At 40.7% G+C, this 13,539-nt stretch overlaps 1 protein-coding gene across 3 annotated transcripts in view; it reads left to right on the top strand.

The window, feature by feature from the left end:
- The first annotated feature begins 553 nt into the window (after positions 1-553).
- Positions 554-13,539, top strand: part of Ift70b (intraflagellar transport 70B) — a 35,220-nt gene continuing 22,234 nt past the window's right edge. Inside the window, exons 1-3 of one of the 3 annotated variants that reach the window (XM_078017644.1) lie at positions 677-827; positions 1,258-1,388; positions 13,198-13,314. The gene's annotated coding sequence lies outside the window, so the exon portion shown is untranslated. Of the gene's footprint in view, positions 657-676; positions 828-1,257; positions 1,389-13,197; positions 13,315-13,539 lie in introns of those variants that run through there. The other 2 variants (XM_078017645.1, XM_078017643.1) reach the window with 2 other exon arrangements.

The following is a 13,539-nucleotide window of genomic DNA, read 5'->3' as shown; positions in this document are numbered from 1 at the left end:
CTGACAGCCAGGCCTTGGCAAGTTTCAGGGTTATAGGATCATAAATGGGATTAGATAAGCCAGACAGTGTGGCTCAGACTCCAGCACTTTTAAAATATTATTAAAACCCCCAGAAAAAAAAAGCAAACAATTTTGAAGGGAAAGTAAGATATAACAGATCCCGACAAAGAGAGAAAAGAACCCTGGCTCTGGTTCAGGGGATTGGTAAGCCCCTGGAGCATTTCTAGAGTACATGTTAGAATAAGTAAATATTTTAGAACATGAGACATAAAGAAACAGGTCATAATTTATAGCTCAGAAGGGTTTCTCTAGTAGATTTCAGCCATGGCAAACATTTTTTTTTAAAAAAGAAAAGAATGGGAAAATGTATTGAGAAAAACAGAACTGACAGTAAAAATTTGCAGTTCCAGAGAGCAGAATGCCATGCACCACCTGGTGGCCTTTGCATTTTAAATTATCTGTTTCTTTTTAATTGACCAGATTAATTATTTCCACCTTGCCACTTGGCAGGTAGGGTCACTGTTCCTTTTCACTGCATTAATGAACCCATTCACTTTTTCTCCATGTAATTAAGACTGTGAGTTACAGATCACATTCTTAAATTGGCTTAGTATATGGCCAACTCAGTCTTGATTAAACAAAATAAATGACATCAGGTATTTCTCACTGAAAAAGAGTGTTGAGTTCCTTCTGAGTTTTCCTCCTGTTGTCCAAAGAGAGTGGTGACTTTGTTCTTTTATTTATTTATTTATTTATTTTAGAGAAGAAATACAGACGTGTAAAGGTTATAGCATCCAGGATGGTGTTTCATTCTTAATATACTCAAGGTCTGGAAACCTAAAGGCACTTGATGGATTTCTGTTTGAGTATTTCTTTGGCAGCCAAAATTCTGACCAAGTCCTTTCATGAGCTATTTGAAAAGAAATAACGTTAGAAATGTTACATTAGTTAAGTGAAATATATTGCCCTCTTCTGTTCACTTTGTTTTTAGGCTATTTAGGAAACCCTAGAAACATTAAGAGTTATTCAGTCAGTGAATACAGTGAACGCAGTAGAGAAGGCTTCCTTTATGGTGTCTACAGCTCTCAAGAGAGTCAGCCTTAATATGAACCAACCCAAATTGTCACCCAAAGCATTTGGTTTCACTCAGGATTTCTGCATTTCAACTTGATTCCCAGAGGAACTAAATTTATAAAGGTTATAAATTTATAACCTTTAAGTTTATAATTTAAAGGTTAAAATGTTTTCATCTTCCAGGACCTGAACTGGATTTGCTCTGTTAGAATGAGACTGATGGAACACCTGATCAGGAGAGAAACTGACACACATGTATCTTCAGGATGGTCATCTTTGTTACCAGCAAAAGGCGGGCAATACAAATTCAAAATGTAAGTAATCCCAGCACATTGTTTTGACATATTGAAGGCTTGTGAGAAATTATGTTTTTACTGTCTGAATACAGTGGGATTGGTATCAAAGATACAGCAACTTATGTTTTTCCAATTTTTACTCTGCTTCTTAGTGGAAATGGAATATTTTAGTCACAGGTAATAACTAAGCTCTAGTTATCAACCCTGTGACAAAACTATTCAAGTATGCAACATAACTTTGTTCCTAATTTTTATAATGGATCTTAGACTTTGCAATCATCTGTCCCACAGTTGTAAAACTTTATGATGTCTTTTTTTGTCTACTGAGACTTCAGGTGGTTAACGGCTGTATTTCCTTCCAAGCCAAAATGCAATTGCAATAATGATATCCATGTGCTTCGATAAAGGCATGTTGGCCTGTGGTTATGTGTTAAATAGGTGCCTTAATACACATACTCACACAGAGTCACAGAGTCAGCTGAAATGGCATTTCATCTTGGTCTCATGTATGGCAGACTGTGTCATGACAAAAAACATTCAAAGCGAATTATAGTGGCTTAGTGTAGCTCTCTGTCTTTTGCACTAAAAGGGATGGCTTAAATGCTTTCACCCATTGTTAGGATGATGTGAAACAGTGAGCAGTCTTTATATGAATAGCACATTTCAAATTCATGTCACAGGCATGTGTGGGAATAGCAGTAATAAGAAGAAAAACATATCAATTTCAGGGAATTAGAGATCTTATATGCGCTGTTGGAATCCTCTTTGTGGCACGTAACCAAATTGTTTTGTATTGGGTAAAGCCGAAGGCAGGGTCTCTGGAAACCACAATAATTAAAGGGCAACATGCTCAGAGAAATGAGGATTTCAACTTGTAGGAAGCTAATGAAACTAGGGAACCACCTCAATGCATTCTCAGTCCCTGCCAGGCCAATTTCACCACAGGGACAGAGCCATTCCAAATGACAGCAAGTCCATCTCTCTGCCTACCCTCCAAGTATAGGCTGCCCAGGAAGCAAAAACATCCGCCTTAGGGAAATCTTTCAGCATCATAAAAATTCCCTGCTCCCCCTTCAATCAGTTTTTCCGTCTGTGCTGGCGCTGGCGAGGAGGGTTGCCAGGCGCAGCTCATGGGGAGGCCTGCACATGGACATGGCTAGCTCAGCTACCCTCATCTTCTTCCTTTCTCTTTGCCTCCCTTCCTTCTCTTCCCAAAGTTAGCTTATGTCCTTCAGGCTGAAGTCCAGACTACAGGAATCTTGAGGATTAAAAAGGAAGAAGCAATAGGAATCATGACTAGATTAGGTCTTCAGAGATTACACCTTTTATAAGTAACAGTTGTGAGGAATCTATCAAGTGATTGTAATACCAATTTTCAATGTTTGGTGTAACATGCTACTTCATGTAAAAGAAAAAAAACATGTAAAGGACAAAGCGTCCTCTTTGTGGCAATAATGGTGTTATAATGTTATTTTGGACATCAAGACTTCAGCCCTTCCTTCCTAACTTTGGCCTCCAAGAGGAGGGAGCCCTCAAGGCAACCATATCTATGTATCTATGATACTCCCTGGCCAGTACCTCCAGTTGTAGCAGTATGATTCTCCCCCCACTAACCAGGAGAGAGAGGTCCACCTGGGGTCTTGGACATGAGTTAATTTGATTCTCTTTCCAATTCCAACCCCACCTGTACCCTACCTATCATCTACCCCATCACTGACACCCACAACAACAAGTTCTCACAGCACCTCTTTATCATTGAACTTTTGTTAATCCTTCAGATCTTCAACCCCCAACCCCAAACCCAATGGCTTATCAGGATTTGGTGGAAGGAGCTGTATCTCTCTCCTAGGAAAGAGAAAAGCGAGACTCCAGGTGGACCCATCCCTCCTGGCCAGTAGGGAAGCAATCATACTGCTACAATGGAAGGTACTAGCCAGCGAGAGTTGTAGATATGGTTGCCCTCAGAGCTCCACTCAAGGGGCCAAACTAAAACAGGGCTGAAGTCTTGGTGGGCCAGTGACTTCAAAGGCAGCAGCTCCCAGGGATGCAGGGGTAGGGTGGGAACTGAAGGAAAGCAAATAGCAGAGCCAGAGCAGGGCATAGGTTGTATCAGAAATGATAACACATGCTTACCATTTATATCTATGACTTTTGTTTTTACTTGATATTTAAGTGAATAAAATTATCATATGTAAAATATATATTAAATATTTTCTTTCACTGAAAACTTTTAAGTTTTTAAAAAATGAATTCTGAACTTGTTTTACTAAAATGACATCTAGGAAGCTAATTATGCAAAATAAATATCTCAATACTGTATCATATGTAAAATATATTAAACATTTGCTTTCCCTGAAAACTTTTAAGTTTTTAAAAAATGAATTCTGAACTTGTTTTATTAAAATGACATCTAGGAAGCTAATTACGCAAAATAAATATCTCAATACTGATGGTGTCATTTTGTTTCAAATTGAATGGGATCATTTTAGGGATTCCTACTCCTGCTCATACTCAAGCCCAGGTTTTCTTCATCAGAGTTAATGTGTCACTGCCCCTAGATCAGAGAGGTCTGATCTCCAGCAAAAACTCAAGAGTCAGCAGAAAGCCTGCCAGCTCCCACCCTGCCAGTCAGCCTATCCAGTACTCCCCTGCAGGCTTTCCAGATTCTAAGAGTCACAGTGTGCCAGGAGGTATATGGTGACAGTCCGGCATATGTTATTTCTGTTCTTCAGGACACCTCATGAGGTAGGAATGGGTGAGGAACCTGCAAATGAAAGAAGCGACAATTTGGAGGGTTTGTCTTTTGTGAATGTGACCTTTATAGAAGAAATTTCACACAGCCTTCTACTCACGTGCCCTTCCATCTTCTGCCATGGGAGGACACAGCATTCCTCTCTGCCAAAGATGCAGAAATGAGGCGCCATCTTAGAAGCCAAAAGCAACCCTCATACACTTGAACCTGCTGGTAGCTTTATCCTAGACTTCCCAGGCTCCATGCACATGAGAAATAAAACTCTATTCTTTATAAACTACCCAGTCTATGGCATTTTGTTATATCAGCACAATGGACTAAAACACTAGGGAAATACAATTCTACCCTAGGGAGGAGCAGCAAATATTTTGAACGATAATATAATATTATAGGCCAAATTATCAAACACATGAAGCTAAAAATCTGTAAATTAATAAAAATTAAAGAGGGAAATTATAGAGAATGAAAGGAAAATACACTGGTCAAACGAAAGTAACCAAAGAGAAAGTGGTGTTTGATTACAACAAAGTCTCAGTAAAGATTCAGTTATAATGATTCTCATGCAATGTTTTATAAATGACTTGTCAGAATCTGGTAGAACTGACCTGTAGAACTTAGAGCTGTGGTGAGCTGAAGAGGCAGAATTCAAGGAAAATATTTCTACCTGACTTAGAGACTATGAGAAAAGTTATGATCACTTGTTAGTATTGAGGGCAGGCAGGGAGTGGGCAGCTTGACATTTCTTTAACAAGCGTAATTCATCAATAGTCCCTCAATAATCAAAGACATCTAGAACCACATGGTAGAGATCAGCTGTTTGGTGGTGAGACCAGTGTGGCCCAGAAAGGAGACTGCAGCCTAGAAAGAAGAAATGTCACAGTTTTGTTAGGGCCAATCTCAATTGGCAGGCTGCTCTGACAGGTAAAACACATTTGACTCTGACCTTTGGTTGTCACATAATTTGCATTGAACCTCACTGCTACTCAGAATGTAGCATGGCACATGAATCTCCTTTCAGTATAGATAAGGAGGCCTGAAAGGTCCCTGCCTATTTGCTTGAGCTTCATAAGTAGGCTACATCTCTTCTGCCCACAGCCACACCTGCCCCTGAGCCTGATGTAGTTAGTGTAGTCAATCAGGAGCCAGATTGAATTGTTTGCCCCTTCCTCTAAGATTTTGGCTTTGCCTAAACACAAATCTGAGCTCTGTTAAGCCCTAGGAGATGCAGGTTCCCACACAGACCTACTGATCCTAAAATGCGACCTGAGTAAGTGGCAGAGGAACACTGCAGTTCTCTCTTAAGACCCTCTGGACCCTCACCCCCCAAAAAACACTTAACTGAGCTTTGTGCTCACTGACAAGGGATGAGCTCCTAATCGCCAGCTGCTCACATGACAACTGGAAGCAGTGCAAATAGGCCCGTGCTGGCATGTCCTTGGTCATTGTTTGCCCTCTTCCCATCTGAAAGTGAGCATGATTAATTAGAGACATCTCTATTAGTAACCCACCATCTTGTAATGCCTGACCATTCCTTTGCATGCATTAACCCCACCTCGTATATCCTAGGTCCTTTATGAGGATAACAGGTCAAAGAGGAGGTCAAACACTGCCCTAAGCAAAGATAAAGCTTGCTGAGCTTTATTGGTATGAAATAACTGGATTACATACCATGCCAGAGAATGGCTCCAAGGTGAAGATACCTTTAAAGTGAACTGAAGGATGTGCCCATTCAGGATGCAGTGGACATTATCTGCTCAGTACCCTTCTCCCCAAACATACCATGTCTTCAGTAACCACTAGCCACAGGGAGTATCATCTTTGGTCCAGTTATAGCACCTCATATACTTGGTTCTTAAAGGGAAACATATAATCCAATTAGGAACAAACAGATCCTTCCCTGAAATTTTCAAGTGATAACTTGCCTCCTGAGTCTCCATTTCAGAGTTGCTCATCTAATCTTGTCCCTGACAAGGAAGGCAGAGGGAGCTTCAGTATCATATAATTTGAAATTGGCCTGATATGGAAAGTTGACTTATTTCTCTAATCCTAATTTCTCCTAAGGTCAGATAAATAGTTTCATTTCAGATGGGTGAAGTGTAACTTAAGCACGAGTGATTTCACTGGATTTTTAGCCTGGTCTATCGGAGCCCAGATTAGGAGCTTAGTCCAGAACAATAGCTTCTTGGAATTTGTATTCAACAGGGATAAAGTCTGATACAGAATTTTCAGCAAAGCTAAAGAAACTGCACCCTGATCTTGAGGAAACCCTGAATAGCTAATCTTGTCCTACAAGGTCTTTTTTGTTTCAGGACAAGCATAGAGAGGGTGGAAGGGATCAAGATATCACATCTGTCCAGCTTGGAAGATAACTGGCAGAGCCGTCCAGTGGGAAAGGAAATTTCTAGTACTGCTAGTGATCCAGAATATGTCATTTTTTAAAGGCTGCTTGTCACTGATAAAGAATATCTAATGGTTAGCACATTCTTGGTGTGTCCCTCTTTTGATCTTGTAAGGTATCATAAACATACCTGGCCTTCTTTGTCCCACCAGTGTACTCAATATTTGTAAATGGCACTGAATGCCATGCACACCGGTGACAATTTCACTCAGACAAGTGGTTCAGGCACTGAAGATTTTAGGATATTCAACAAGACCCCAAGAGTCCATAAAGGTATGAAATGATGAGTGAGCGTTTTCTTCCTGTGCTGCCTCCCATCTCATTCTCTGCTAGAGAGAACCACTGCCAACCATTTCCTACAAGTTCTTCAGAAATATTTCCATGTCTATACAAACACACATAGAGTAGATCCTTTTTTCCAAACAAAAACAACAAGGAGTTAATTTTATAGATGCTCTTCTGTACTTAATTGGGTTAACCATTAAAATTTATTATAAATCTATTAGTAAACTTTTTAATGAAATAAATGAAAGAGATATATGATAGACTTTGATATGCCCTAAAATGGTCACCCACTTTTAAATTATTCCTGGATCCTTCCCAATCCATCCACCTTCTGGCTTTTGAATAGATTCTCCCCTTAAGCTTCAATTAAGAGTGTTGTAGACAACCACCTCCACTCTCTGCCTCATTCAGAAATCCTGAACAGACATGACAGGCAAAGAGTAGGAGCACATTCTGGTTTTCCTTGGCAACTTGATCACACATTCTAAAAAAAAAAAAACAAAACAAAAAAAAAACAACTCACTATTGCATTTGAAACAAGCCTGAGTTTCAAGATAATTCTATACACATAGAGTCTCATTGAGGCTAAAAACAATCTATCTTTTTCATGTAAAATTCAAGCCAGATCTGCCTTAATTAAGAAAAAGCAAGGTTTACATGCCATTAATTCAGTCCTTTGCATTCTAAATATTTAGAACAAATATTCTAAATCTTTTTTTTTTATTGGTTGTTCAAAACATTACAAAGATTGGAGAATCACATCAGTTACACATCCACATTTTTACATAATGCCCTATTAGTAACTGTTGTATTCTGCTACCTTTCCTATCCTCTACTATCCCCCCTCCCCTCCCCTCCCATCTTCTCTCTCTACCCACTCTACTGTAATTCATTTCTCTCCTTGATTTTTTTCCCATTCCCTTCACAACCTCTTCAACCACAACCTCTTCTAAATCTTTTAAATCAGATTCCTATGAATTACCTTAGCAAACCCCTTCCAGGCAGTTAGAATGGAAATCCATTTCCATTCTGCTACCGATTAAATGATAACAGACTCCAAACTGGTCAATACAGAAGAACAAAGTTTGATTACGTTCCTGGATGAGACAGGAACTCTCAGGGCCTTGAACCCCAGATGTGGCTCTACTCCAACCCTCCATCTGGACAGTGGCAGGGAGGCTATCTTAGCAGGGGTGCTGACTCACAATGGCGGCTGACAGGGTGCCAGGAGCCATGGAAATCCCAAGTGTCAACCTGCCTCTTGGCCCTCAAGGTGGCAGGGATCGGGAGAGGGAGCTCCACTGGTGCTAACACCACCGTCCCCTGGTCACCACTCCTCCCACAGATGAGCTTTTCACTCCTCTCAGCTCTCCACACAGCCTCTGTAGGACATCTCACAGGTCAAACAGTTAGACATATATATTTGTTCCAAGTGGAGTAGGCCCTCCACTGCCTATTCCATAAATTTTCTCAAATGGCTTATCTCCACCACCCTCTGTCACCCTCCAGGAGGATTTTACCCATTCTGAAACCCCTGAGGGGAGAAGGGAACTAGCATCTGGAAGGTCTTTCCTCATCCAGCTGAGCTCCATGGGAATGCTGATTAGAGAACTTGTCATTTTCCCACTATAGTACAGCACAGTAGAGGAAAAAAAACCACAAATCAAATACACAGGAGATTACATCCCAACTCTACCCAACAGACTCACAGAATTTGGCTTCTCTGAGCTTCATTTCACAATTGGTAAAAGTAAGACAATTCCTACTTCTTGGGATTACTGTGAGAACAAAGCATAGCATAGCTGTCCCCAAATGACAGATGGCAATACAAACATTAGTTTCCATATTTTTGCTTTCTTCTTTAAATGGGACTCCCTAACCTAAGTCAACAAAATCTCTCACCACAGATGGTAATCAATCTTTTAATGTGTATACAATAAGAGAAGGTGTGCTGTCAACTGAGAGCAGGGTATAAAATATAAGACAACTAATTGCTATAATTTTATATATGTTTTCTGTCTTGTGAAAATATACTTGAGAAGTGTTGGCTAAAATGAAGTGAGTAAATTTACATGTTAAATAAGGTGGCAGTTAGATGTGCCATGTCTTGAACTATGAAACCTGTAAGAAGCTTAAAATGATCCCTAAAAACCCTTGAGTTTGCTTAAGCCTATGAGACCAACAATCCACCAGGACTTTCTGAGGCATCACATCAAAGGTGAGATTCATCCTGTTCTCCTCTACAATTGGAGACACTTGTACTTGAAGAGCTGACTGTCCAAGGAGGTGTGTGTATTTATGCCAGAGAGAGCCTAGGCACTCTCCTGATGGCATAGAACATCCTACTCAGGACCGTGGGGTAATTTAAAAACAGTTCTTCCCCAAATGACTTCACGACTTCTGTGTTCTGAGCTCAACCTGGGCTGTACATTAGATCTTGAAGTCTGGTTTTCTATAACCTTGGCCTTGTCACCTATTAGATAGACATCCAAGTTATTTGAGGGCTTCCTGAATAAGACCTAGCATGGTGCCTGGAACACAATAGGTGCCCAATAAATGATACAGTAAATTTACATGTATAGTTTCCAGTTGCCTAATATTTTAGATCAGGTGTACATGTGAAATGAATAGTAGGAACCTCTTCAAGGTAATTCTTCTTATTGCTGCCTTTGATATTTATTTGCAGAAATAATAAACACAAATATCTGTGTATTAATGCTCTTTGACAGCTGACTTTAGGAAGGCCATGGTCATATAGAAGAAGGTGGGAAACCTCTTTGTTTAAAGGAAGCTGAAAGGAAAAGAGAGAAGTAAGGCCTGATCCAACTGCGGACAGATGTTCTGCAATCACTCCTGGCTGCAGGAAACACTGACAGAACTGAAGTTCCTAGGTGGCTACAGAATATCTAAATGTGACAAGAAGGACCATTTGTTAAAGCCCTCAAAACATTGCCAGAGGCCAGCTTCAGAGTTCCGGCTGGGTCTGCCTCTCTGGGCCTGCCACCTGGACCACGAGGCCTGAAAGATTACTTTGATGGCTGCATCAATTTGGCAGAAATGAAAAGGCACTGAGCTACCAGGCAAGCTGCTATTAGTGGCTACGTTTGTGATCTCCTGGCACTTGAAGCACAGGCTGGCTAGCTTTCCAGCTTGCCCTGGCACTTAGGCCTGGCATTTCCAAAAGTTCTGGCATCAAAACCTAGGAAATGGTACCTTTAAAAAAAAATGTGGAGAAAGCTAATGTTGTATTGGCAAAGAGCTCACCTGAGACCACCTCCATCTGTTGTTTCCTCTCTTTATGGCTCTCCAATTTCACTTGCTCTTTAGCAGTCAGAACCTCTTCTGTCCTTTTGGTGCCCTGGTTGGGGACAGTCCTGAGGATGACACCCTCCTTCTTATAGCCCGACAGCTGGGCAAGGCAGCTGAAGCAATTCCCATAAGCATTATTAACCAAGCCTGGAATGGAGGGAAAGATGGTTTGACATGAATGGGACATAACCTGACTTGCTGCCACAGACCAGCACAGGGATCTATCTGCACAGAGCATGGATAGCCATTCTGAGGCAGCAGAAGTGCTCTTGGTTCTTCTGTAACCCAAAATGGATCCAACAAGGATAGTGGTGGGATCTTGAGCTTTCCTTGTCACCCTTTTGGGCATCCACTAAGTTTCCTTAGTTTCAAGCCTCAGAAAGCAAGTATGTTAAGAAAACATGACATTTCACTGAAAGTATACCGGGGTAGCTCACAAAATCAAAAGAAATACTGACTACCTTTGTCTGAGAGCAAGAAGAAGGGAAGGACTTGGGATCAAGATAACAGGGCACATAATACAAATGAATCTCTCCAGAGCATTTTTTTTTTTTGTTCCAGAATCCAACTGCTCAGGATTCCTGGTGAATCTCATTGGCAATATTGGCATTAAGTGATTCAAACAAATGCATCTGATTGGCTTTTTCAACACACACAGTAAGACTCTGCAGAGCACAGAGGAAGGTTCTTTCCCCAAAGAGAAATCAGGGCTCCACTAGAGGAGAGTTGAACAACTGGGTGTTCAAAACTGACTGGTGTTCTTACCTCAAACCCGGAGAATCACTTTTTCTTCACCCCTCTGTTTTCTCTAACTTGTCAAAAATAGGATATTACTGTGAGAAAAATGGTGAAAGATTTTAAAACAGGAGGGGACTCCATTACAGTCTGTAAGTAGGATAGGCCTTGAGAGCAGTCTTGGAGCTATTTCCTACTTCCTTGAAAACCTGAATAAAGGACTAATACCATTCATCTAAGTCAGAAAGTTGAGTCATGAAGATGCCTTCTCTCCTCTCCCCACAATCAAATCAGGCACTAATTTCTTTTTTTTAACCCTCAGAATATTTTTCATTTATAAACAAGCTTTCAGACCTCAACTTCTTACTTGTTGAGGGCCAGAGTCTCTTAATAAGTCTCCCTGACTCCCTTCACTATTCTTCCACACTGGAGTCAAGGAGAGCAGTTGGAAACCCAAATCTAATCAGGTCTCTCCCTCTCAGGGACTTCCGGATACATGTGGAAAAGCTGTACCAAAACAGGCAGGGCCCTGTGATGTATCTGTGACTCACTTCTTCAGGCTTCTTGTGAGTCTCTTCTTTCTTCACAACTTTCACATGAAGTTAGAACTGCTTCTCACTGTCCCCAACCATTCCTCCTGCCAACTGCCAAAAGGGAAGAAAGGGACCTAGTCCTTAGACATCATCTCTTACCCAGATATTTGAACTCTCTCTCTAACCTGGCTTTCTCATCACCACACATGGCAGCCAAAACAGCTACTGCTCTGGGACCAAATTGAAGAAATGAATTGAAAGGAAAAAAAATTATCCTAGACATCAAGACCCACAGTGCTCTGGGGCCACATCTAATTAACTTACAGCCTCTGATGTCAACAGCTTCCAAGGCTGGTATAGTGCTTTCACAAACACATTCCAGAAGACTCAACATGATCTGGTGTTGACACAGACCCAATAACTGTCAGAGGCAGTAGTTTTCAATTTATGAATGCCATAAAGCTTTGGCAATATGATTGTTACAATGTGTGGTGTGTTTTTGACAATAAGCAGGAGGCGGGCAGATGAGGGGATGGGGAGGGTCGGCTCCACATTTGGCCAAGGGCTCACAAAGGAAAACCTATAAAGATTTCTACTATTGTGAAAAAGCTTCAATAATGACTGCAAATAATGAAACCAGGAATTTTATGCAGTTCTTTAACAGCAAACTTGACCTGCACATCAGCCCAAACGTACAGTAGTTGTTCAGCAAATATTGGTTACCACCTACTGGGTACCAAGCTCATAGTGCAGGATTAATATAGAATATGGTGTGAGCATAAGAAATAGGGGTAGGTTTACCTTCAAGGGAGTCAATAAATACTGTCCTGAACTGGAGCAGAAGAGCACCTGTGTTTTTGTATGTATGTGCATATACCTATGTGCTAGTTTGAAACTCCCGAAATAGATTTCCTGTAGTTCTTGAAAGTAAGGGCAACAAGGTCATTGAAAGCCAAGCAACCAGCAAATATTTACTAGCCACCAACAGGATGCCAAGCATGGTGCTAAAACCAAGAAGCTAAGGGGCAAAATGTGTGACTCTCCAAAGTTCCTGTAAGTTAAGAATGGAGAAGGAGGAATACATTTAGATTCATATTCACATTCATACTCATTGTCAGGGAATTTCAAATAGGAAAGTTTTATTATCTTAAAAAAGGAGCCAGGGAGACAAGATACTCTCAAGGGCATACTCCAGTGACCTACTTCCTCCAACTACACCACACCCACCTATAGTTACTACCCAATACAGCAGTTTTTTTCACATTATTAATCCATCGAATGGATAATTCACTGATTACATTACAGCTTTCATGATCTAATATTTCACCTTTGAACGCTTCTGCATGAACACAGGAGCTTTGGAGGAATATCTGACATCCAAACAGTAACACTTGGAAACAACCAAGATGACCTTCACGAGGTGAATGAGTAAACTGTGGCACGTCCAAACAATAGAGTATTATTTAGTACTAAAAATAAACGAGCTATCAAACCATGAAAAGACATAGTGGAACCTTAAATGCATATTACTAGGTGAAAGAAGCCAATCTGGAAAGGCCACATATTGTATGCTTCCAATTATATGACATTCTGGGAAAGGCAGAATTATGAAGGCAATCAAATGAGCAGTGATTACCAGTTTTTAGGGAAAGGGAGGGAGGAATAGGCAGAGCACAGCAGATTTTTAGAACAATGAAATCATGCCAACTACAATAGTGTATAGGGTACATGTTGTCTTACTCCATTTTATTATTGCTACCACAAAATATCTGAAACTTGGGTAATTCATAAAGAACAAAAATTTATTTTTCACAGTTCTGGAGGCTATAAGTTCAAGATCCAGGCTCCAACATCTGGTTTCTGATGAAGGCCTTCTTGTTGCATCCTCCAGAGGGGGACGAACAGTGTTCTGTCATGGTGGAAGGCAGGAGGGTAAGAAAGAATGAATACTATGTCCTCACATGGCAGAACAGATAGGAGCAAACCCGTCCCTCAATCCCATTTAATAAAGACATAAATTCATTAATGAAGGCTCTCATGACTGAAACACGCCCACTTAGGCTCCACCTTCCATCACTATTGCATTGAGGATTAAGTGTCTAACACGTGAATCTTTGGAAGGGACAAAAATACTTGAACTATAGCATATGTCATGCC

The sequence above is a fragment of the Ictidomys tridecemlineatus genome, chromosome 7, assembly GCF_052094955.1.
Source record: "Ictidomys tridecemlineatus isolate mIctTri1 chromosome 7, mIctTri1.hap1, whole genome shotgun sequence".
Lineage (NCBI taxonomy): Eukaryota > Metazoa > Chordata > Mammalia > Rodentia > Sciuridae > Ictidomys > Ictidomys tridecemlineatus.
The sequence above is the reverse complement of the archived record's forward strand: the minus strand, read 5'-3'. Positions and strand labels throughout refer to the sequence as shown.